At 34.6% G+C, this 23,917-nt stretch overlaps 1 pseudogene; it reads right to left on the bottom strand.

The window, feature by feature from the left end:
- The window catches only part of LOC114053834, a 119,799-nt pseudogene extending 96,332 nt beyond the window's left edge, over positions 1 to 23,467 (bottom strand).
- Between the last annotated feature and the right edge of the window lie 450 nt (positions 23,468 to 23,917).

Genomic DNA, 23,917 nt, shown 5'->3' with positions numbered 1-23,917 from the left:
CAGCTGTTCCAAGAGTACAAATAATCCAATATTTTGTTGTCTCATCATTCACAGCTCTTTGGAGGAAAACAGTAAGCAAAATAAGCACATGGAAGCAAATCAATGAATTTAGTAAGAGAGAGGGGGTCAAACTGGCCTATTTAAAAATCTAAAAATGCAATCACCATACTTGCTACTGTGAAGCACACATATTTTGACACACTTTTAAAGCCTATATTCTCTGAATTAGCATGGTTGTCCAAATACCACCAGACTCGTAGTGCAAATGACAGAAGCGACAGTGAAGAGAGCCCTGGTTGTTGTGCTATATTAGATACACAAAAATATATAGTTACACATAGAGCGAAATGTGTTTGGTATAAAAGTTATGCAAGTTATAAAACTATGTATATATAAAAATGTATATGCATGTATGTAACTGTATGAATTTAAGTTCGCATGGATGTGTATGTACTGATGAATGCATGGATGCATATGAATTAATATATGCTTAGCTTATTGTATATATATGAATATTCCCATATATTTATGTGTGCAAGTATGTACATACATATATCAGTTCTTTATAATAAAAAGTAGTTTAATTCAGTACTTCCTAATTCATAGAATTAAACAAAATTATACCTTACGAAGAATAACCTCTCCCAAAATTTAAATAGAAATGAATATTCCCCAAATAGCAAAATTTGGCCCTTTCAAATTTTTTTTATTTGATATAATGGGAAAATGTAATGTAGGAGGTTTTTAAGATTATCACACCAGTGGTTGTAATGTTTAGTCCTATGTAGTTCTACCTTTCACATATAGCTATCAATATTTATAGATGTACTGTAGTGAGAGATTGATTTGCCTTATGTGGGGATTACAACCATTATAAATCCCCAATATTCCACAAACCATGATATAAATTGAGTTTACTTTACACTCATGGTTGCCATTAGGCTCCTCCCCTACCAGGGAAATTGTTTCCATGGCAACTAAAGAGGAAAAAGCACAGAGAGTCTAAAAAAAGCACAAAAAGCTAACAAAATGAGATATATATGGAATAAACAAAATATGGGGAAGTGTGGGATGTCATAACATTTTTATTGCCTCCAGACCTATATACTCTTGGAGCCTCTAAGGCCATGAAAGATCTGACATAATAGAAAGACTCAGTCAGTGGGTTTCATTATAGGGATCTGCAAAATTGCCTAGGATGGAGAGGTAATCCTTTACAAATCAAAATGGCTGAATCTTTCCATTGCATCCATCTCTGCTGCAGCTGTATGGGCATGACAAGGACAGCTTAGCATACAGTATGCAGTTCAAGTCTAAGTAGGAAACCGACCTTCCTGTTCTTAACTGCATTGAATTACATTTGATAGGGCAGCCGATAGACTATTCCCTAGCTCGGCAACACAAATGCACCTAATTCAATTGATGTCATATATTAAAATCGATTCTGGTCGGTCAGGACAGACTATCAGAGGGAACCCTAGATAACATCTGGTTTTATTTTTTTCTTGCTTGGTATTGAGGTAAAATGCATAGTAATCATTATTTTCAAAAATGAAATTCTGTATATATTATATATATGTCTATATATAATGTACATATACACACATATTCAAAGGGACACACGTGCTAGTTAGAGTGTGCAGTTTTAATAAACATATATTTTTAATTAATTTTCTTTGTAATTCAAAGTAGGTGTCTAATGCATTCATAGAACGATATGGGCTCCCTCTGGGGGGCAATTTTAATACCTGCAATTCCCTTGGTTGTTAATCAAAGACTTTTTTTTAGCTCTGTAGATGATTTATATCTGCCGAATGTTCAGAAGGTTGAGATTATGACTATATGAGGGTGGGGGTGGGGGAATCAAACCATTGTCACAATTAGTTAGGAAAATAAAATCTTATAGAAAATTCATGGAATTGTGGAATGTCAACTATATACTTGCTTTTCTTACTCTCTTTAATAGAAATTGTTCATATATTTCTATGGGGAAAAGAGGAAAGCTTCAAAACAAAAAAAAACTACTTTTGCAGGAGATATATTAAAATTATTTCACTTAAAAAGACAATAGTGGTCACATTGTCCATCATGTAACCCTCCAATTGCACTGTAGTCTTGTATTTTGAAAGAAAACATTTTAACATTGCTTGAAAATATTATAGGCTTGGATTTATGTAAGAGGAAGTGATGTTTTGTAGGGGTTCGATTTTTGTCGTTTGTTTTTAAATGCATATATGATAACTATTATTTTTTTTATATAGTAGGCATAATTTGTTCTTATCATTTATATATCTATATTATGCAAAATACGAACCCAGTTTTTTCCCTACTTGAGAAGGGAGAGGTGAAAGAGGAGTAGGAGGGAAGGCTTTAACCATTTAAAAATGCTGTGGCTTTTGGTATAGCCTGAGAGTTACATGTAGCTCAAGACATGCATACGTGTGAATTAAATAAATTTTAAAAATTTATTTTTTAATCAATGTCAAAGCAGGAAAGGGGGTAGGTCAAATCAGAATAACCTATTTTGGGATTACTTCTCTACAGTATGTTCTTGTTATATTCTCTGGGAATGATTGGTTACTTATGCATGTACTCATATGTAAATAATACACACAGATATTTACATAATTATGACAGCCTTTTAGGTGGGGCTAATCTAGAGCTTGTGAGCAAATAGAGTATTGTGAGGTTATAAAAAATAAGACTAGATCTGGTGTCAGAGGGTCTGGGTTCAAATCTTAGTTTTACTTCTTATCCATGTTGGTTTTGAGTTGTCATTTCACGTATCTGAGCTTCAGGGTCCACATCATCAAAATGAAAGTAATACTAGATGATCTCTCATCTTCTCTAGTTCTACCATTCCTGTATTCAAGTGGCAGCTGACACAATGACAGAATTTAGAGTTGGGATGGACCTTAGATCATATCTGATTCAACTTTCCACCAAACACATCACTGACAATCTAAAAACTTGGCCTGAGCCTTCCCCGCTCACATTTTGGTGAGGGACCTAGCCTATTTCTGGGAAGCTGTAATCAATAGAAAGGGCATTCTTGTTGAATCTAAATCTGTGTCCCCACTAGTTGTAGCCAATTGTCCTAGTTTTAGGAAGAAGATAGAATACACCTACTGCCTCTACCAAAAGACAATCCTTTAAATAGCTGAAGAAAGTTATTGTGTTTCTCTTTTCTAGGATAAATAATGTTATATTGGTTGTTCATTTTCTGGGAACTAGGTTATATTTGCCTTGCATATTTGTGTGGTTCATCCTTGATTCTGATGATCTCTTGTCATCAGGGGAAAAAAAAAACCTGGCTTGGTCCTGCAGGGGTTAGATGTTTAATTAGTTCTCCACATCTAGCAAATAGATTCTATCTAACAAAGCTGTACATATAAGTACATATAAGTAAGCTGTACACACTAACTATTCCAGAATCCATTTCCCTAAGCCTTATTTCTTCTTTCCCTCTCTAAATAACCAGGAAAAGGAGTGTCGCTACCTGAATTGTATTACTCTCTCATCCCCATCTTATATCTATTTCTTTTGAACAAGGTATTCCTTTCCATTTTTATATTTCATTTATGCATCCCATCCCATACCTGTGAAATTTGTAGCCACATTGTTTTGTTAAAATTTTAAGTGCACTTTTTATTATCTATATTGTGTTCATCATTTCGTATCTATCTTAGGTCGTAAAAATATTCCCAAGTCCTTTTGCTGCTATTTGCTCCTAAGAATTACTTGGCATCTCCCATGGTATTCAACACCTTCTGTTTCTAATATTATCTCATTTTGCCATCAAATCTAAGAATTTTTGTTCATTCACAATCTTTAATGGTGGGATTTCAATCCCTTTTACAAATTAGTAGGGATTATAGTTGGGGGAAAAAAATCTGAATTTCTCCAAAGGTCCTCTGATAATAGCAATACTTTAATAGTTAATCTGGTTCCCAATTAGCAAATAATGAATTCCCTGAAATTTTTGCATGTATTCATATTTGCACTATTTAAGGTATAATTTACAATATAGTCATTGGTTCCAATCTGAAGGAAATAAGAAGTGTGTTTAAATAATATCTTGATTTCAGAGGATTCATTATTTGCACTAATTAGGACACAACTGTAATTGGACCAGGATGTCACTTGATGTGGTTACTTCATCAGATCCTTGCATCATCTCTCTATTTATCCTGTATGCATTTGTATATGTTTTTCCCATTAGAATGTAAGCTTTTTGAAGACAGAAACTGTTTCTGCTTATGCATTGTATCCCAATCCCTTATGGCACATAGAAAGTATTTGATAAAGACATTATGATTCATTCATTGATTGGCCAAGTAACGGATAAATGAATTGATTGGTGAAGGTCACAACCCATTCTTGCCTTCTCACAATATTTAACTCTTGTCCATGTTCTGTCATAAATCTTCATGATAGATTTACTCAACCATGTTAAAATCTTCTTTTAAGGTTTTTTTTTTACATTATTCCAGTGAAATTCTTCTTAAACAATCCACTCATGTCTTGCCACCTTATTGGGCCACCTCCTTTTCCAATAAACTTCCCTTATGTCACTTTGAAGGTAACTCATCATCAGAAGTATGTTGCAGTCCATTTAATTTTACCAACCATATGTTTTTCTATTGCCTTTTGGGCCATTCACAACTTTCATTCTTTCAAGACTGTGGCATTCTAAGACTTGCAACCATATACTATTTCTGAGAAAATATTAATGTTTAAAATATGCAGTTTTATACCAGGGAACTGGTTGAGACTGGAAAGGAACCATTTTACTAAATATTTCACTTGATTTTGAATCACACAGACATGGCTAATATGTATCAATGAGCCCATGTCATTAGAAAATAAAACATGGACACCACGGATTCTTTTTAATATATGAAATTTTAACATCAAATTTTTCAGGCAGTTTTTTCCCCTAAATTTTCATTTTTTGATCATCAACAAAGATTTTTCTAGTCAGTTCCTTTGATGCAAAATTTTTATCTAAGAAAATCATTCTGAAAAACTATATTTTCCCAATCATTATCAGAGACATACAGTTCTATATGGATGGAGCTTTGTGTTCCCTGTGATAGTATTTCAGTTCCCAAAATATTTTTCCCAAGAACAATGTAAAGTATCACTCCTGATGTCCCTCTTAGCCCCAGAAAACTTCTATAAGCAGCATCTTTGTGCAATACTCACCATCAAATATTAGGACTAGCTCTCCAAAAAATATTTTCAGAATGTGGTTAATCTATAGTTACTGAAATTATCCTCTGATTTGCAGGCGTAATGACATGAAAATCATAGCTGACATTAAGGGATTCAAGTTGTTCCAATATAGACCATTCCAAAAAATTGTTTGTGCTCAAGGTTCAAAGAAGAGGTGTTTTATAATTATTCTCTTTGTATGTGGGTATGCGCAGCCTCAGTACCTGACACATTGTACATTGCCTGGAACATAGCAGGTATTTAACAAATGTTTATTAATTGATTGATCTCATAAAGAAACACATTATATCCTTTTAGCTACAAGGTTTAAAAGAAACAGGATTAGGTGGAGTCTGAAGAGGCTTTAAATAGTATTCACAAAGTCATAACATCTTATCTACATATGAGTTCAATTGTCTTATCAAGGAATTTTGGGAGAAAGTTGCCAAGTACTCCCAAGGCTTTGTAGAACACAATTTTTATCTTCCATCCTCACTAGCAAAATTCTGGACCTGCAGTGGTAATTCAATAAAAAATGTTAAATGAATCAATAAATGAGGAGGCATCATCTCAACTCTCTGATCTTGAAAGGGAAGAATTAAATACTTTTGAGCAGCATGTCCACATGGGAAAAATAGAGAAGACAACAGAGAACAAAGAAGTCAGAGAAAGGTGGACAACCCTTGCCAGTAGCTGTTTTTTTTATTTCTTTTTCCATGGATGTAGCCATGCCCAGATAGTCTTTGCATTACAATGGGGAGAGGAAGGAGAGTGGGCAAAGTTCTATTTGTTTTGACATTAACAAAAGGTAAGGGTGCCCTTTCAGAGAATTTTGCTTTGGGGCCTCAAATCTCCAGCCACGCCATTTGGCTGCTCTGATGAACTGCAATCAATAAAGGAATTGGTTATTAATCTGAACCAAACTGTAGTGACCTTAAGACTATAATAATAGTTACAAACAGTGACAAGCCCCACAAGTGATATGTGAAGTAACAGGCCAAGTCATTTTCTATTCACAAATGTTCAGTCCCCCTCCTTAAAGTCACAACCCAATTTGATTAACTGCTCAAGCATCTGACAGGTACTTAATATGTAATATTATCAACTATATCAAATGCTGCAAAATGCCATATCTACAAGGCATAAGCATAGGGTAGGATTCTATAAGAATATGGAGATGGGGACTGAGCCGGTGCTTTATTTGATATAGGGAATTATTGGGTGAGGAGACTTACAAATGAAGGTCAGCATCTTCTATGCAATTCATAGTCTTCAGGAGTTGCTTAGGTTACTGAGAAGTTAAGTGACTTTCCCTAACCACGACTTGAACACTAGTCTTCCTGGCTTCAAGGCCAAGTTATTTGTCCACTATAGCATGCCAAATATAAGCAGAAACCAAAAAATTGATGTGGGCATATCATTCTGGGGCTATTGACTGGCTCTCTTTGAATCCCAAGACAAATATTTTTGATATTGGAATGAAAGAAGCTAAAAAATATTGGATATTCTTTTGGTGTCTTATAAACTTCTTCCATTTAATCTTCTTTTTTTTTTTTAGCAACCATCAACCATTTAAGAGAATAATGCTTTCTTAGCATCTGAAACACTGTCTTTCAAAAGCAAAGATCAAAGTGGCTGCATTTTCTAATCTTTTGCCATTAACAATGTCCCTTTTACTGACAAAATGGAATTACTTAGTGCTGTTAAAGAGACCCCTGTAGTTTTGAGCATATAAATGGGATGTCTTAATACAGCACATGAAATTAATTATAACATGTTTAATATCTTTCATATGAATTGAAATGAACAAGCTATCTGGCATTTGACTATTTTAAGCATTTTTCAAACTGCATAAAGCTATGTAATATATCTAGAATATTTAACATAGCTAAGATAACTTATATAAGCACAGCATTTTTTAATATTCATAATTTTTATGCTAAGAAAATTGGACAGTTTTATCACCAGGTAATATTTGTTAGACAGTGTCTGGGAAAAGGGGAAAGATAGAATGCTGCTGCATCAGCATGTGGCCTGCAAGGAATATAAAAGGACACATAGTATGTATTTTTGATCTATTGGTCAGCGTATGGCTTAGTAAGTCAGGCTGCCTTTATGAAAACACAGAAGAAGAAAAAAAGGTTCACAGAACGCAGTTGTGAAGTGGGCAACTCATTTTTATTTTTCCTAGGATTTGCAAAGAAAGAAAGGGCAGCTCATTGACTAGAGAGCTTGGTGAGAATTTATTCTCCATCTTTGAAAGCTTGTTCTTTGGATTCATTACCCAAACGAAACCTTCTTGGGATCATAATTGCCTTACCACTCTATGGGGAAACTAGTGCATCATGCATTTTCCTCTCTTTTCTCTGGCCCCTCCTTTCCTGTCTCTTGACCACAGGGGTCAGTGATAAGAATGTATTTGCAGAAAATTGAGATGCAGACTCCTTGGATGAAGGCAGCAGGATCATCTACATTTTCGAAGATTCAGCCATGGCCTTTGTTCTTGGACATGATAGAAAAGCTGCTCTCACTCTCTCAATTGAAGAGCCAGCATGAGTCAGACCAGATGGCTGTTGACCTTCAGGCAAGAGAGAATGGGAAAGATTCCCAACTGTGATGCTCATTACTTTAGCCAATGACCACCACTGCAGCACAAGGCCCCCCAAGATGTGTACCTGTAAAACTTGCACTTCCTCTTTAAACGTTTTACCCTTTCTTTTTGTGGCTTATGAAGTAATTCTGTATATTCAACATATTATGGAGGTTTTTATTGTCTCAGTTTCTATTTATCCCTTTATAGTGACAATAATAACTACCCTCTATATAGTACTTTACATACATTATTTCATCTGAGCTTCAAAATAACATTTTACAAATGAGGAAATTGAGGCTTAGAAATCTTAAGTGATTTGCCTGAGGTCACAAGCTACTGTCTGAGAGTCCAATTAAAGATTGTTTCATTTATTGTTATCATTTATTTATATCCCTATCCTCTCTTAAAACAATGGCTGATTCATAGCTGATGATTAATAAATGTTTGTTGACTGATTCATTTGAACACAGGTTTCCTCATTCCAAGTCCAGTACTCTAGCCCCTAGTCCATGATGTCTTTTATGGTGCTATTGGCCACAAGTGCAGGGATGACTGGGGGGACTGATGTAGTAGATTTCCTTGCTGCGTAAAGGTGAAGATTTTTAGATCTTTTGACATGTTAAATATGAGTAAAATATACACATGCTCTTCTACTCTTAGAGTGATAAGGTATTCCTCAGAGCTACCTTTTTTCTCTTGCCTAGTACCTAGGAGGACACATTAAAATGGCTAAAAAGAGTTAGGGACACAGCTATGACCATGACATAGCCTTTGGGCTCCCACCTGGCCAATGTCATAAGCATTGGGTCTGGATAAACTACTAAGAGGTGCTAAGTCACTGGAATATGCCCTACTAAATTGACACTGGCTAATATGAGGGAAGAGAACACAAAAGTGAACTTACTACTCTATTTCCATCAACCTGTCTCTTCCTATTCTCTTATCTCTGCTTCCTTCTATTTTCCCTTCAGTGACGGTTGAAGGACCAGGAACTGTTAGATACTCCATAGACCCTTGATGTTCTGATGAGAAGTAGCTTGTCCTTCAGTTACTCTCTGGTCTTCTCTGTATTTAGCACCTATGACATTCATGAGTAATAAGGGCAATGGAGCAATAGTGTCTACTTCTTGAGCCATAAGTTGTGGAGTAATTGGAGAGCTAATCTACTAGATGGAATACAACTTAATCCACAGCCACATGCTATGTGTAAATTATGATCCCAGAAGGAACAGCCCTTTCAATCACCACAAACATATAAATATGGTTTCAGGGAGAATTTATCTTCTCAGACAATATGGCAAAGGAAAATAGCAAATTAATTACATGCATTGGCTTCAAAATATAGTATCTTCTAACAATTTCAACTACATGGATAATTATTTGTAATTTAATTTTGTTAAATATATAAATAAAAAGGGGTTGAATAAAATTAGTCCTTTTTTTAAAGAGCCTGGTCAGAGCTGGTGACATCCACACAGCTGACTAGACAAATCCTATCATGCCCCAAATCTAACGATGCTTCTAGGATGTAAGTTTATTATTAAGCCTTAACATCTTAGGAAAAAGTGAAAAATAATGTGGTGTGTCACTGAAAATATGAGAAATATTTCATCATCATCATCATCATCATCAAAATGTCATTTTTATGTAAAAGAATAATAGCATGATAATGATGCTCCAGGAAGCTAACTACATTAAAATAAAAGTTGAGAAAATAAAATGAATTACAATGATAAAAATACTGACAAGTCAGTATTTTTTATACTGTACTATAGTATTATAGGATTTGAAAAGCAATTTATATTATCTTGTTTGTGGATAGTCTTGATCCACACTGACTAAAACTAGTCTTTTCCAAAATGATACTGTGGAAAGAGAGGAGGTTGAATTTAGAGATCCAAGATGTGGTTTCAAATCCTGCTATTACCTGAGTGACCTTGGTTAGTCACAGTCTATGTGGGCCTTAATTCTAATATGACATTGTCGGACTTCAGGACTTCTAAGGTCCCTTCCAGCTCTGGATATGCCATTCCTGTAATAATCTTTAGTCATTGTAAGAAAGAACATTTATGTAAAACCAATAAATTCTATTTAAGAGTCCCATGAACTTACCACCCACCCATTCTAAATCTAAAGGTTATTAAACACATCATCAATTTGTGGAGTTTTGTATTTCTGTGGTTTTTTTTACATTATGTTATATATTCTGGGGTAATGAGGGAGAATTTCTAAGTCCTTATTATTCTGATGAAAAGTGTATTTGGGGAGAAGGTTATTTACATACTGAGTGCTTTTGGGAAAAATGTATAATATTTTTTCAGCATATTCTATATCAGTAGTTTTCAAAGTGTGGTCCACAGACCTCTGGAGGTTCCTCAGAACCTTTAAGGGAAATCAGGGAAGTAAAAACTATTTTTATAATTTTATTTGTTATAAGTAAATAAATTTGTTTATTTAAAATGCTCCCTTTTCCAACTAAATATCTGTGTGAGATCAGATTTTCTTTTATACTTCAATGAAAACAACAAATCATAACAGATTGACTGTAAAAGCAAATATGAGAATTCAGCTGTCTTCTATTAAGCTGAGCATTATAAAGACCTATAAAATATGTAAAACAATGCTATTCATCTCACCAATTTATTTTTGTTTTGGGAAATATGTTTATCTAAAAATATATCATTTATATTCATTTATAATAAGTTTAGTATTATTTTAAATGAATTAATAAAATATATTTTAAATTAATAGCTCTAATTTCTAATATAATGAATATCAATAGATATAACCCACAAAATTAAAAGGTCTTTGCTTTCCTCAATAACCTTTAAGTGTTTAAATGGGTCTGAAGACTAAAATTTGAGAACCAGTGTCCTATGCTAAAAGTAGGGTAAAAATGATGCAAGAAAGGAATATTGGACAATGACTTGATAATAATATGTTTATATGTTTATAGTATTTTAATGTATCTGCCTATATCCAAGACCTCATTTGCAAAATTATTCAACTACTTTGGATGATTTTCACTTGGATTATTATTTAATATTTATCACAAACTTACTTATTTAAAAATAATTGCTTCAGAACTAATACAATTTAAATATACTTCTGAAGAGCTTTATAAAGAAGTAATTATATATATACACATATGTATACACACATATACATACATATATAATGTTAAATGGGAAAATGTTGAAATCATTAAAAAAAACACTTTAAAAAATTGTTAAGAACAACTACTAAATAACTGAAATATATTAAAGCATTTAACCTTAAACCCTAAATGTTCCCTTTTGACCAGAACAAAAAGATTCTCAAGATATGACTTCCTGGTCTTAGAAAAAGGAAAATCTACTTTCATGTTTGTCATGTAGCCAAGCTTCTGGAAGAATTACTTCTCAGTCACTAGCAAGCAAACACTGGCTTCCTGTCTTTTAGGAGGAAAAAAGTAATATCACCTGTTTTCAAACTTTCCGCAAGTTCTATTATTGATTTCATACTGCAGCAGAGGTCTACCCCCTTACCCATATGACACAGGTTCAGTGGCTAATCCTGTCTCCAAGTATCCATATTAAGGTTCTTTCTTTTTTTCTTTCTTTATTTCCTTCCTTCCTTCCTTCTGTTCTTTCTTCCCTCCCTCTCTCCCCTCTCTCTCTCCCCCTTCTACTTCCCTCCCTTCCTTCTTTTATTACTTCCTTCCCTCTTTATATCCTGTCTCTCTCTCAGACATGTCACCACTTGGGGTGACCCAGTGATTTTGAAAGTTGTGAAGATCCTTGGTATAAGCAAAGAACTGACTAGTAACAGAGGAAGCTTCTCCATCAGAGAGCATGGACATCAGAATGAGGATTGGCTTGACTAACTCATTTTACCAACAGATATATACTAGTAGTTCTTGGATGGTGTCTGGTTGAGGTGAAATAGATAATGTCTAATTAGCACTTTTGCCATTTGCTCTATGGTCTAATGCAATACAAATATTATCATTCCAGAAAATTATAATATTAGTTACATTACTAAATCACATTATAACTTATGTTGTTCTATTAACACATGTTGTGATTTTAAAAAAATAGCTTCCTGTTTGTAGGAATAAATTACCTACCACATACCTGATTCACCTTATCCATTGAGTGTCTTGGTAGTTGCCCTTTGTTGGGGAATGGAAGACCATATCCAAAGACACTAACTTTTACTATACTTATCAAAGGATAACAATTGGAGGGTTGTTAATGGGATATGAGAATAAAGAATTGACAATATGGGGAAAAGAAACTACCTTTAACTAAAGATAGGCTTCCCAGAATGGAACCAACTCCAATTTTGATGCTTGGGTACAATACAGGGAGGGGTGACTAACCCAGCTGCTGTAGGATCATCCAAGTGGTTATCTTAATGGGAAAGTAAAATCATAGTGATTATGATATAGAGGAACTCCAAATATCATCCAGCCTCTACCTCTACCTAAAACCTTTATCAATATAATCTAGCTGTATAATTGTAATCTACATATATAATATGCCAAGAAGTGGTTATCCAGTTTTTACTAGAAGACTTTCAGTGAAGACACACTCAAAACCTTCCAATGAAGCTTATTTCATTTCTGGACATCTCTAACTGTTAGGAAGTCTTTTTCTGTTTTGTTTTGTTTTGTTTTCCTTATATTCAGCTGAAATCTGTCTCTCTTCCACTTCTACCTAAAGCTTCTAGTTATGCCCTGTAGCATCAATTAGAATGAAACTTCTCCTGCTTCTATATAACCTGATTTTTTTAAATTGATATCATTTTCCACATAAGTTCCTCAAGCTAAATATCCCCAGTGCCATCCACTGATCCTCAGATGGTGTAGCTTTAAATCCCTTAATTATTGGCTTCCACTCGACCCACTCTAATGTGTCACTGTTTCTAAATGTAGAACCAAGAAGTGAAAACAGTATTCTAGATAGGGTCTAATCAAAACAGAGAAAAGTTAGCACCACCATAATAACTCCTTCTCTCAATGCATCCTACAATCCAACAGAGTATTTGTCTCTCACAACATTCTGTTGACCCATATTGAGCTTTTAGTCCTATATAATCTCTGTCTATTTTTTTTCTATTTTTCTAAATCCATAACTTTAATTGATTTATTTATAGGCAAATATCCACATTCCCAAATTTGTGTAATTGACTTAAAAAAAACACAAGTACAGGATTCCACATTCATCCTTCCATATCCTTTCAATTTAGATATGATGACCCATCATTCTATGCTGCCAAAACATTTTTATTGTGATGATTTTATTAAGGGCATTAACTGTCATTCTTACCTTCATGTCGTATGCAAATTTGATTATGTGCCAAATAGGTTTACATTCATATTATCAGGGGCTCTTTTAATGTTAGCAAGTACAAGAGAAGGAACAGATCTTTGTGGTATTCCACTTTTTTTCCAGAAGTGACCAATGTGTAGATTTATTTAGTTTAACTTTATTGTTACAAGTGAGGACTTTTACTTCATTTATGTATATATATGTACATATATATTATACACACACATATATATCCCAATTACATGATAAAGCAATTTTTAATATTTGTTTTATTTAAAGTTTTGAGTTTCAAATTCTATCCCTCTTTTCCTCCCTCCATCCTCCCCACCCCAAGATGGTAAGCAATCAGATATAGGTTATACATGTGCAATAATGTCAAACATTGCCATATTGGTCATTTAGTACAAGAAGACCCATATAAAAGAAAATGAAAGAAAGAAAGTGAAAAATAGAATGCTTCAGTCTGTATTCAAATAATATCAGTTCTTTCTCTGGAGGCAGATAGTATGCTCATCATTAGTCCTTTGAGATTGTCTTGGAGCATTGTGTTGCTGAGAATAGCTAAGTCATTCACAGTTCTTCATCACATAATGTTTCTGTTACTGTGTACAATACTTTCTTGTTCTGCTCATTTGATTTTGCAGCAGTTCATGTAAGTCGTTTCAGGTTTTTCTGAAATAATACTGCTTGTCATTTCTTATAGCACTATAATCTTCCATCACAATCATATATCATAGCTTATTTAGCCATTCCCCAATTGATGGACATCTTTTTGATTTCCAGTTCTTAGCCATGCAGTATTCCATTTAAAACAAACAAAAAACCTCCATTCTGTAATCTAACTATTCGTCTATTTTTTAGTCCATCTAATTTTATTTTCATCCAGTCCACATACGTCCATCTATTTCAAAAGGACATCAAAAGATACTTTGTCAAATGCCTAGATAAGATGGAGAGCCATTAGCCTTGTTCTGCTTGATCCAAGGAGACTAAACTAGGAGTAACATGTAGAAGTTGCAGTAAAACAGATTTTGACTTTATCTAAGAAAAACTGTCCAATATTTAGAGCTTTCCATGAATGGAATAGATTGATTTGGAAAGTAGATCCTGTCTTCTCATGAGAGGGAAATTGAACTACATAGTTTCTAATTCTCCCTTCTAACTTATAAATGGTAGAATCTTGTGATTCTGTTATCCATAACATTTTAGATGAATCAATCAAAAAATATTGATGAAAAAGGAAATGAAATAAGTATGGTATGAGAGGTTGCATTATATAGTCAATAGAGCACTAGATTTTTGATCCTAAAACCTGGGGTTGTATCATGATTCTACTATTTACAGTGTGACCTAGGACTAGTGACAACTCTTCTAGGTTTGATTCTGTTGCCAATTACAACAATAGCCTTTTCTCAATCTTCATTATCCTTGACCTCTCTGCAACCTTTAAGACTGTTGATCATTTTCACCTCCTTAATATTCTCTTCTCTCTTGTTTATCATAAAACCATTTCCTTCTCATTCTTCTCCTATCTATCAGATCACTTCTGAATCTTTTTTACTGGAACCTAATCCTTCATCCAAGTTACGCTTTCCAGTTGTAGGTGTCCCACTAGGTTTTGTCATGAGCCATTTTCTTGTATTTTTCTATTCTACTTCACTTGATGATCTCATCAGCTCCCATAGATTTAATTAACATATATATGGTGATGATTATCAAATCTACCTATCTTTCCCTAACCTTTCTACTGACCTCTAATCTCACATCTCCAATTGTGTTTCAGATGTCTCAAATTGGGTATCTAGTGCCATCTTAAACACAGCATTACAACACAACTCATTATCTTTTCCCCTAAACCCTCCCACTCTTCTATTTTCCCTAGAGAAGTCAGTAGTCAAAGTAGAGGAAGGAGAGCAATCCAGGCATGGGGGATAGCCAGAGAAAATACCTGGAGCCAAGAGATGGTGTGTCTTATTCCTGGAACAGCTAGGAGGTCAGCTTCACTGAATTAAAGAGTACTTGTTGGGGAGTAAGTTGTAAGAAGACTGGAAAAGTAGGAGGAGCCTAGGTTATGAAAAGCTTTGAATTCCCAACAGATCACTTTGTATTTGCTCCTGTAGGTAATAGGAAGCCACTGTAGTTTATTGAATCAGGATGGTGGGTTGTAACATAATCAGACCTATACTTTCAGAAAATCACTTTAGTGGATGAATGGAGAATGACTTGAAGTGGGGAGAGACTTGAGCCAGGCAGACCCATCAACAGGTTATTGCAATAATTTAAGTGAATGGTGATGAGGGCCTACCCTAGAGTGGTGGCAGTGTCAAAGGAGAGCTGTGGGTGTATTCCAGATATGGCAAAAGTGAAATTGTCAGGCCTCAAAAGCCACTTGGAAAAAGGGAGTGAAAGACAAAAAGGAGTTTAGGATGACTACTGAATTCAAACCTGAGAAAATGGTGTTATATTTTTAAAAATGAGTAAAATAGAATATCAATTTCAAAAGCTTCAAAGTGTCATACAAAGTTAATGCATACTTAATTAAAGAATATTTACAGTGAAATGGCATTTAATCCATCTGGATCATATACAATACACACAAAAAGCCCTAAATCTAACTTTTTTTTTCTCGATGGGAGATATGAGAGACAGTACAATTCAGTGGAAAGGGTGCTGTATGCAGAGACAGAATGGCTAGGTTTAGATTTCAGCTTTGACATGTTACTTAGAAGACAATGAAAAATTCATTTGTCTCATTGAGACTCATCTGTAAAATGGGAATAATTATACATGTGCTACTTAGTGCTACTGGAATGAGTTAAAATTCATGTTACTCTAAATCATACCACAATATTTTATGTCACTTTGTTGCCAAATAGACAACTTGAAGGAAAAAAATATTTTAGATAATTGACTAGAATGTGGACTCATGCTTTGCTGCAGCAATCAGGAAATGGAGATCAATGTTTATCAAGTGGAGCTAATTTATGTCTTATTACATGGATAATTACCACTTGCACCTTCACATTCTATTACTATTCTACAACCAGGATGTGGGGATTTTAAAAAAAAATGCATGAAGGCCAAAGACAGGAAATCTATATCCATCATTATTTCTTTTCTTTCTATTAAATGAATGTCCTAAGAATTTGTTTTCTGCCTATACAAAAACACAAACAAGACTAGATAGCACTCCCCATTCCTTCAACCCTTCTTGTTTGCAGATTATATTGAATTGAGTAGAAAAGTAAACAAAAGGAAGCACCAAAGTCTGATACAGCAGGCCTAGGAACATTTAAGTGTCTGGGCTAATAGATGGCAAATATAGTTCACTGCAGATAAATGCGAAATAATGAGCTTTGGAGTAAGGAATAAAAAAAAAAGGAAATATCAGCTTAATGGAAAGGTGCTGCAGAATACTGATCAGAAGAGAGATTTGGGAGTTACTACAAAATAGTATCTTTGCAGCCTTCTTCCTAACATGGAGCTATGGGGAAAAAACCAGACACAAAGCTAAGCTGTATAACTAGACAACTGTGTTATAAATCAAAGGCAGAATTACTGTTATGAAGAGGTATGGGTGCATTTGCTAATAGAAAGAGCTACCTGGGTCATTTTGGTTTTAAATCAAGATATCTGGGGAGTTGGGAAAACAGGCCACCTGCTAGGTGCAAAATGACTCTAAAGATCAAAATCAAGTCACATGAAACCAAAAAGACAAAATGATGTAAGGGGGAAATAAACTAATTATGCTCAAAATCAACAGTAGAGATGAAAAGTCTTAATGTTACAATTAAGAGATCAGAAAGAGGAGAAAGAAGTTTAGGAAAATTAGTTCACAAAACTATATATGTCTGGATGTGAGTGAGTTACAAAATAAAGCTTGTGAAGCGACAAGATCAGCAAAATGAAGAAATAATTAAATAACTTTTCAAACAAGGACAAACCTATAGGAGTCAAGTCGCAGGCAAGGGAACAAAAAGAGATTTAAAAAAAATCTAAATGTTAGTTATTAATAAATCATAATGTTACTGTGATCTATGTTAAAGTGAATTCCACATGTGAAGTGAAATAAATTGCTAGACCCTATAAACGCTTAGTCCTATGGATCTGTTTTTCGTCTTTTCCACCCCATACCTTTATTTTTTTAAAAAATGTCTATTTCATTAAATATTTTCCAATTCAATGTAAAATATTTTAACAATCTCATTTAAAAATTTTTCGAGTTGCAAAATCTTTCTTTCCCTCCTGCCCCTCTCTCCTGCTTGAGATGGCAAGTAATTTGATATCAATTAAAGTCATGCAAAACCTAGTTCCATTGGGTCAGCTAGGTGGCATAGTGAATAGAGCACTAGCCCTGGAGTCAGGAGGACCTGAGTTCAAATCCAGTCCCAGATCAGATACTTGACACTTACTAGCTGTGTGATCTTGGGCAAGTCACTTAACCCCAATTGCCTCACCAAAAAATAAAGAAATAAAAACATAGTTCCATTTTAGCCATCTTGCAAAAATAAACATAAATTAAAATGATGAAAATAAAGTGTAAAAAAATATGCTACAATCTGCATTCAGAGTTTAAAATTTCCCTCCCTCAAGTGGATAGACTATTTCAACCTTGGTGCTTTGGAATTGTCTTGGATCATTGTCTTGATCAAAGTAGCTAAGGTGTTCACAGTTGATCATCCTTACAATATGGCTGTTACTGTACACAAAGTTCTTCTGGTTCTGCTCAGTTCATTTTGATCAAGCTCATTTAAGTCTTCCAAGGTTTTTTTCTGAAATAATCTTGCTTGTTATTTCTTACAGCACAATAGTATTTTATCACAATCATATACCACTACTTTTGCAACCATTCCCCAATTGAAGGGCATCCCCTTGATTTCTAATTATTTTCCACCACAAAAAGAGCTGCTACATTTTTGTGCAAATGGGTCCTTCTCCCCCTTTTTAAAAATTTTATTTGTGATACAGTCCTAGTAGTGGTATTGCTGGGTCAAAGAATATGCACAGTTTTATAAACCTCTGGGCATAGTTAGAATTGTTTTCTAGAATGGTTAGACTAATTCACAATTCCACCAATAGTGCATTAGCGTGACAATTTTTTTCACATCCTTTCCAGCATTTATCATTTTCCTTTTCGGTCATCTTAGTAAATCTGATAGGTGTCAGGTGGTATCTAAGAATTGTTTTAGTTTGTATTTCTCTAATCAGTAGTGATTTAGAACATGTTTTCATGTGACTAGGAGTAGCTTTGATTCCCTCTTCTGAAAACTGACTGTTTATATCCTTTGACCATTTATCAACTGTAGAATGGCTCTTATTTTTTATAAATTTGACTCAATTCTCTATATATTTGGGAAATGAGGTCTTTATCAGAGAAACTTACTGTATCCCTCCCCAGTTTCCTCTTTTTCTTATAATTTTGGCTGCATGGGTTTTGATTGTGTCAAAGCTTTTTAATTTCACGTAACCATGATTATCTGTTTTACTTGCCATAATTCCCTCTCTCTTTTGTTTGGTCATTAACTCTTCCTTCACTCACAGGTCTGACAGGTACATTTTTCCATGCTCACCTAATTTACTTATGGTATCACCCTTTATGTCTAAATAATTTATCCATTTTGACCTTATCTTGGTAAGCAGTGTGAGATGTTGATCTACACCTAGTTTCTGCCAAATTGCTTTTCAGTTTTCACAGCAATTTTTGCCAAATCTTGAGTTTCTACCCTAAAAGCTTTGGGCCTTTGGGTTTATCAAACACTAGATTATTATGGTCATTTACTATAGTGTACTGTGTACCTAATTTATTTTCCTGATCTACCACTCAATTTCATAGCCAGTTTTAGATTATTTTGACGATTACTGATTTGTAATTTAGTTTGTATAGTTTGTAATATAGTTTGAAATCTGAAACTGCTAGGCTGTCTTCCTTCAATTTTTTTTTTGATTCTCTTAATATCTTTGACCTTTTATTCTTCAAGATGAATTTTGTTATTATTTTTTCTAGTTCTATAAAATAATTCTTTGGTAGTTTGATTGGTATGGTACTGAATGAGTAAATTTACTCAGATAGAAATGACATTTTTATTGTATGGGCTCAGCCTTTCCATGAACAATTAGTATCTCCAATTATTTAAATCTGTCTTTGTGTGAAAAATATTGTGTAGTTGTGTTCGTAAAATTGCTGGCTTTATCTTGACAAGTAGACTCAAAAATCTTTTATATTATCTGCAGTCATTTTAAATTGAATTACTCTTTTTATCTCTCCTTGTTGATTTTGTTGGTAGTGTACAGAAATGCTGATGATTTATGTGGCTTTATTTTATATCCTGCAACTTTGCTGAAGTTGTTAATTGTTTCATTAGTTTTTAGTTCATTCCATAGGATTCTCTAAGTATACCAACATATCATTTGCAAAGAGTGATAGTTTTATTTTCTCATTGCCTATTTTAATCCCCTCAATTTTGGGGGGGGGGGGTTAGGCAATGGGGTTAAATGACCCATCCAGGGTCACACAGCTAGTTAGTGTCAAGTGTCTGGGGTCAGATTTGAACTCAGGTCCTCTTGACTCCAGGGCCAGTGCTCTATCCACTATGCCACCTAGCTGACCCTATTCCCTCAGTTTCTTATTGTCTCACTGCTATAGCTAGAATTTCTAGTACAATATTGAATAAAATAGTGTTGATAATGGATATTCTTGCTTCACTCTTGCTCTTATTTAGAAGGCTTCAAGTCCATCTTTGTTAAAGATAATGACTGCTCTTGGTTTTTGATAGATACTACTTATCCTTTTTAAAAAGTTCCATTGATTCCTATGCTTTCTAGGCTTTTTAGTAGGATTGGCTATTGTATTTTGTTGAAGGCTTTTTCTCCATTTATTGAGATGATCATATGGTTTTTATTGTTTTGGGGTATTGATATGGTTAATTCTGCTGATAGTTTTCCTAATATTGAACCAGCTCTGTATTCCCTGTATAAATCCCACCTGGTTGTCATATATGCTATTTGTGTTTTTTATTGCATTATTGCATGAAAAAGATGCATTTAATATGTCTGCTTTCATACATTTGGTTTTAAAGTTTTTATGCTTTAATACGTGGTCAATTTTTTGGGAAGGTGCCATGTAAAACTGAGAAGAAGATATTTGTTATTATACACATTCAATTTCCTCCAGAAGTCTATCATTTCTATTTTTCTAAGATTATATTTATTCCCTCGATTTCTTTCTTATTTTTGCTTAGATTTGTCTAGCTCTGAGAGGGGAAGGTTGAGGTCCTCCACTAGTATACTTTTACTGTCTATATCCTTCTGCAATTCATTTAACTTTTCCTTTAATAATTTGGATGTTACAAGGAGGCAAAGCCAAGATGGTGGAGAAAAAGCAGTGACTTGCCTGAGCTCTTTTCAAAACACCTCTAAACATCCTTAAATAATGCCTCAAAATAAATTCTAGAGTGGGAGAACTTACTGAAACAATTTTACAGTCCTAGACAATTTAGAAGATTGGAAAGAAAGGTCCCTTGCACCAGAGTGAGAGTGGAGCTCAGTTCAGTGCAGGTGGTATTTCAGGAAAAAAAACAGCTGTAGGACCTTGAGAGTCACTGAATTGGTGGTGGCAGTGGTGGTTTCCAGACCTCTAAGCCCACAGAGGGTAAGGGGGTCAGGCAACTGATCAAAAAGAAATTACAGGGATCCATTTGCTGGTACTGGGGACAGGACTATGTTGCATTGCCTATACTTACATCTGTGTCATAGTCCTAGGTCTCAGTCCCAGAGATAAGATGAGCACTAGCACACTAGAACTTGAGGCTACAGGGGACCTGGAATCCTGGTCACAGTTGCAGAGCAGAAAATAGTGCTTGGTCAATCACAGACCAGAACATAGGCCATGAGAGAGTAATAATTACACTTCTCCCTAGATCATACAACTTTGGAAAAGCCAAAAACTTACAGGTCCCAAGAATTTTCTCTGAAAACAGCAGCACAAAAAACCCTAAAGTTTGGGAAATTGTCTTCTCCATTCCACCATTTTAGGATAGAATTAAAATCAAGAAATAGACTAGAAAATGAGCAAACAGCAGAAAAAAGATTCTGACTATAGAAAATTAATATGGTGACAAGGAAAACAAAAAAAAAAACTCAAAAGAAGACAACAAAGTCAAAAGTGCTCCATCCAAAACCTCCAAGAAAAAATATAACTTGGTCTCAGCTCATGGGAGAGCACAAAAAGGATTTTAAAAATCAAGTAAGAAAAATGGAGGAAAAATTGGGAAGATGAATAGAAAATCATGAAAAAAGTCAACAGCTTGGTAAAGGAGGCACAAAAAATTCTGAAAAAAATAGCACCTTAAAAAAACAGAATAGACAAAGTAGCAAAAGAGTCATAAAGATCCAATGAAGAGAAGAATGTCTTCAAAAGTGGAATTGGGCAAATGAGAAAAGATATACAGGAATTCATTGAAGAGAAGAACTCCTTAAAAAGTAGAACTGACCAAATGGAAAAAGAGGTACAAAAACTCACTGGAAAAAAATTCCTTAAAAATTAGAATTGCACAAGAGGAAGCTAATGACCTTATGAAACATCAAGAAACAATAAAACAAAATCAAAAGAATGAAAAATATCAACTATTTCATTGGAAAAACAACTGACCTAGAAAATAGATCCAGGAGAGATAATTTAAGAATTATTGGAGTACCTGAAAGCCATGAAAATAAAGAGCCTAGACGTCACCTTTCAAGAAATTATCAAGGAAAATTGCTCTGATATTCTAGAAAGAGGGTAAAATAAAGATTTACAGAATCCACCAATCACCTCATGAAAGAAATCCCAAAATGAAAACTCCCAGGAATACTATGGACAAATTCAAAAGCTCCCAGGTCAAGGAGAAAATATAGAAAGCAGCCAAAAAGAAACAATTCAAATATAATGGAGTAACAGTCAGGAACAAAAAGTAACAGCTTCTATGGTAAGGATAAGAGGACTTATAATATGATATTCTGGAGGGCAAAAAAACTAGGATTACAACCAAGAATCACCTACCCAGCAAAACTGAGTATGATGCTTCTGGAGGAAAATGAATATTCAATGAAATAGAGGACTTTCAAGCATTCCTGATTAAAAGACTAGAGCTGAATAGAAAATTTGACTTACAAGACTTGAGAGAAGGAAAAAAAAAGGATAAATAGGAAAGAGAAATCATAAGGAATTCAATAAGATTAAACTGCTTGCATTCCTTCATGTTAAAATGATACTGTAACTCCTAAAATTATTCTTATTATTAGGGCACTTTGAAGGAGTATACAAAGACAGAGGGCATGAGTGTGAGTTGAATATGATAGGATGATTATCTTAAAAAATAAAATTAAGTGGTAAGAAAGAGGAATGTATTAGGGGAAGGGGAAAGGGAAAGGTAGAATGGGATAAATTATCTGCATAAAAAAGGTGCAAAGGAGCTTTTACAGTCGAGGGGAAAATGGGGAAGTGGGAACAGAAAACCCTATTCTCATTGGAATTGGCTCAAAGAGAGAATAACATACACACTCTGCTGGGTATAGAAATCTATCTTATTCTACAGGAAAGCAGAAGGGAAAGGGAATAAGAAAGGGGTGGGGCTGATAGAAAGGAGGGTAGAATGGGGGAGGAAAAAAGTCAGAAACAAAACCCTTTTGAGAAGGGACAGGATGAAAGGAGAGAGGGAGTAAGATAAACAGGTAGAAAATAGGGTAGAAGGAAATACACAGTAATCATGATTATGGGAAAAAATTATAATAAGTTTCTCTGATAAAGACCTCATTTTTAAAATATATAGATAATTGAGTCAAAATTATAGAAATAAAAATCATTCCTCAATTGATAAATGGCTAAAGGATATAAACAAGCAGTGTTCAGATAAAGTAAACAAAGACATCTATAGTCATATGAAAAAAATGCTCTAAATCACTACTGATGAAAGACATACAAATTAAAACAACTCTGAGCTACCACCCCACACCTATCAGATTGGCTAATATGACAGAAAAGGAAAATGATAAATGTTGGAGGGGATGTAGTAAAGTTGAGAAACTAATACACTGTTGGTGAAGTTGTATACTAATTCAACCACTGTGTAGAGCAACTTAAAACTATGCCCCAAGGTTTATAAAATCATGTATAGCCTTTGACCATGCAGTACCTCTACTAGGTCTGTACCCCAAAGAGATAAAAAAAGAAAAGGACCTATGGCCTAGTACCTCTGGTATGAGGTCAACTGAGCCTTTTTTGGGGCTATTTTCCATCTTTGGTCTCTACCTGATCCACCCAACACTTACCTGTGGCTCCAAGAAGACATTGAAGAGACCAAGACATCACTCGTCATCTTGACTCTGTCCTGTGTGGTGACTGTGGAAGTATGATGAGACTCTGGAAGAGAGAGTTAGGCCAAAAACTTTGTGAAGCTCTGACTCACTTAAAACCAATTTATGCATGAATCAGAAGACATCACTCCTACAATTTTACCATTTTACTTATCTCAAAGTCTTGTGGTGACAGGCAAATGATGAAGCTGCAGGTGCAGATACACTGGGAGCTGTAGTCACAACTTTCCACATAGGAGGTCCAGGCCATGAGGTCACCTTCTCACTGGAAGCAGTAGTGAGATTCAGCAGCCCCATGGGTGTCTGAGCAGCCTTTAAGGACCACATTGCTCACCTCCGTGTGAGGAATGGCTAGAAAAGGTGCCCTAAAATCGTCTGCTTACCTAATGCTGATCTGTTTAGAACAGCAGGCAGGGTATCCTTCTGCAAAGATGACATCACT

Source organism: Vombatus ursinus, unplaced genomic scaffold (assembly GCF_900497805.2).
Source record: "Vombatus ursinus unplaced genomic scaffold, bare-nosed wombat genome assembly UNPS02014812.1, whole genome shotgun sequence".
Lineage (NCBI taxonomy): Eukaryota > Metazoa > Chordata > Mammalia > Diprotodontia > Vombatidae > Vombatus > Vombatus ursinus.
Note: the sequence above shows the minus strand (reverse complement) of the source record. Positions and strands in the feature narration are given on the sequence as shown.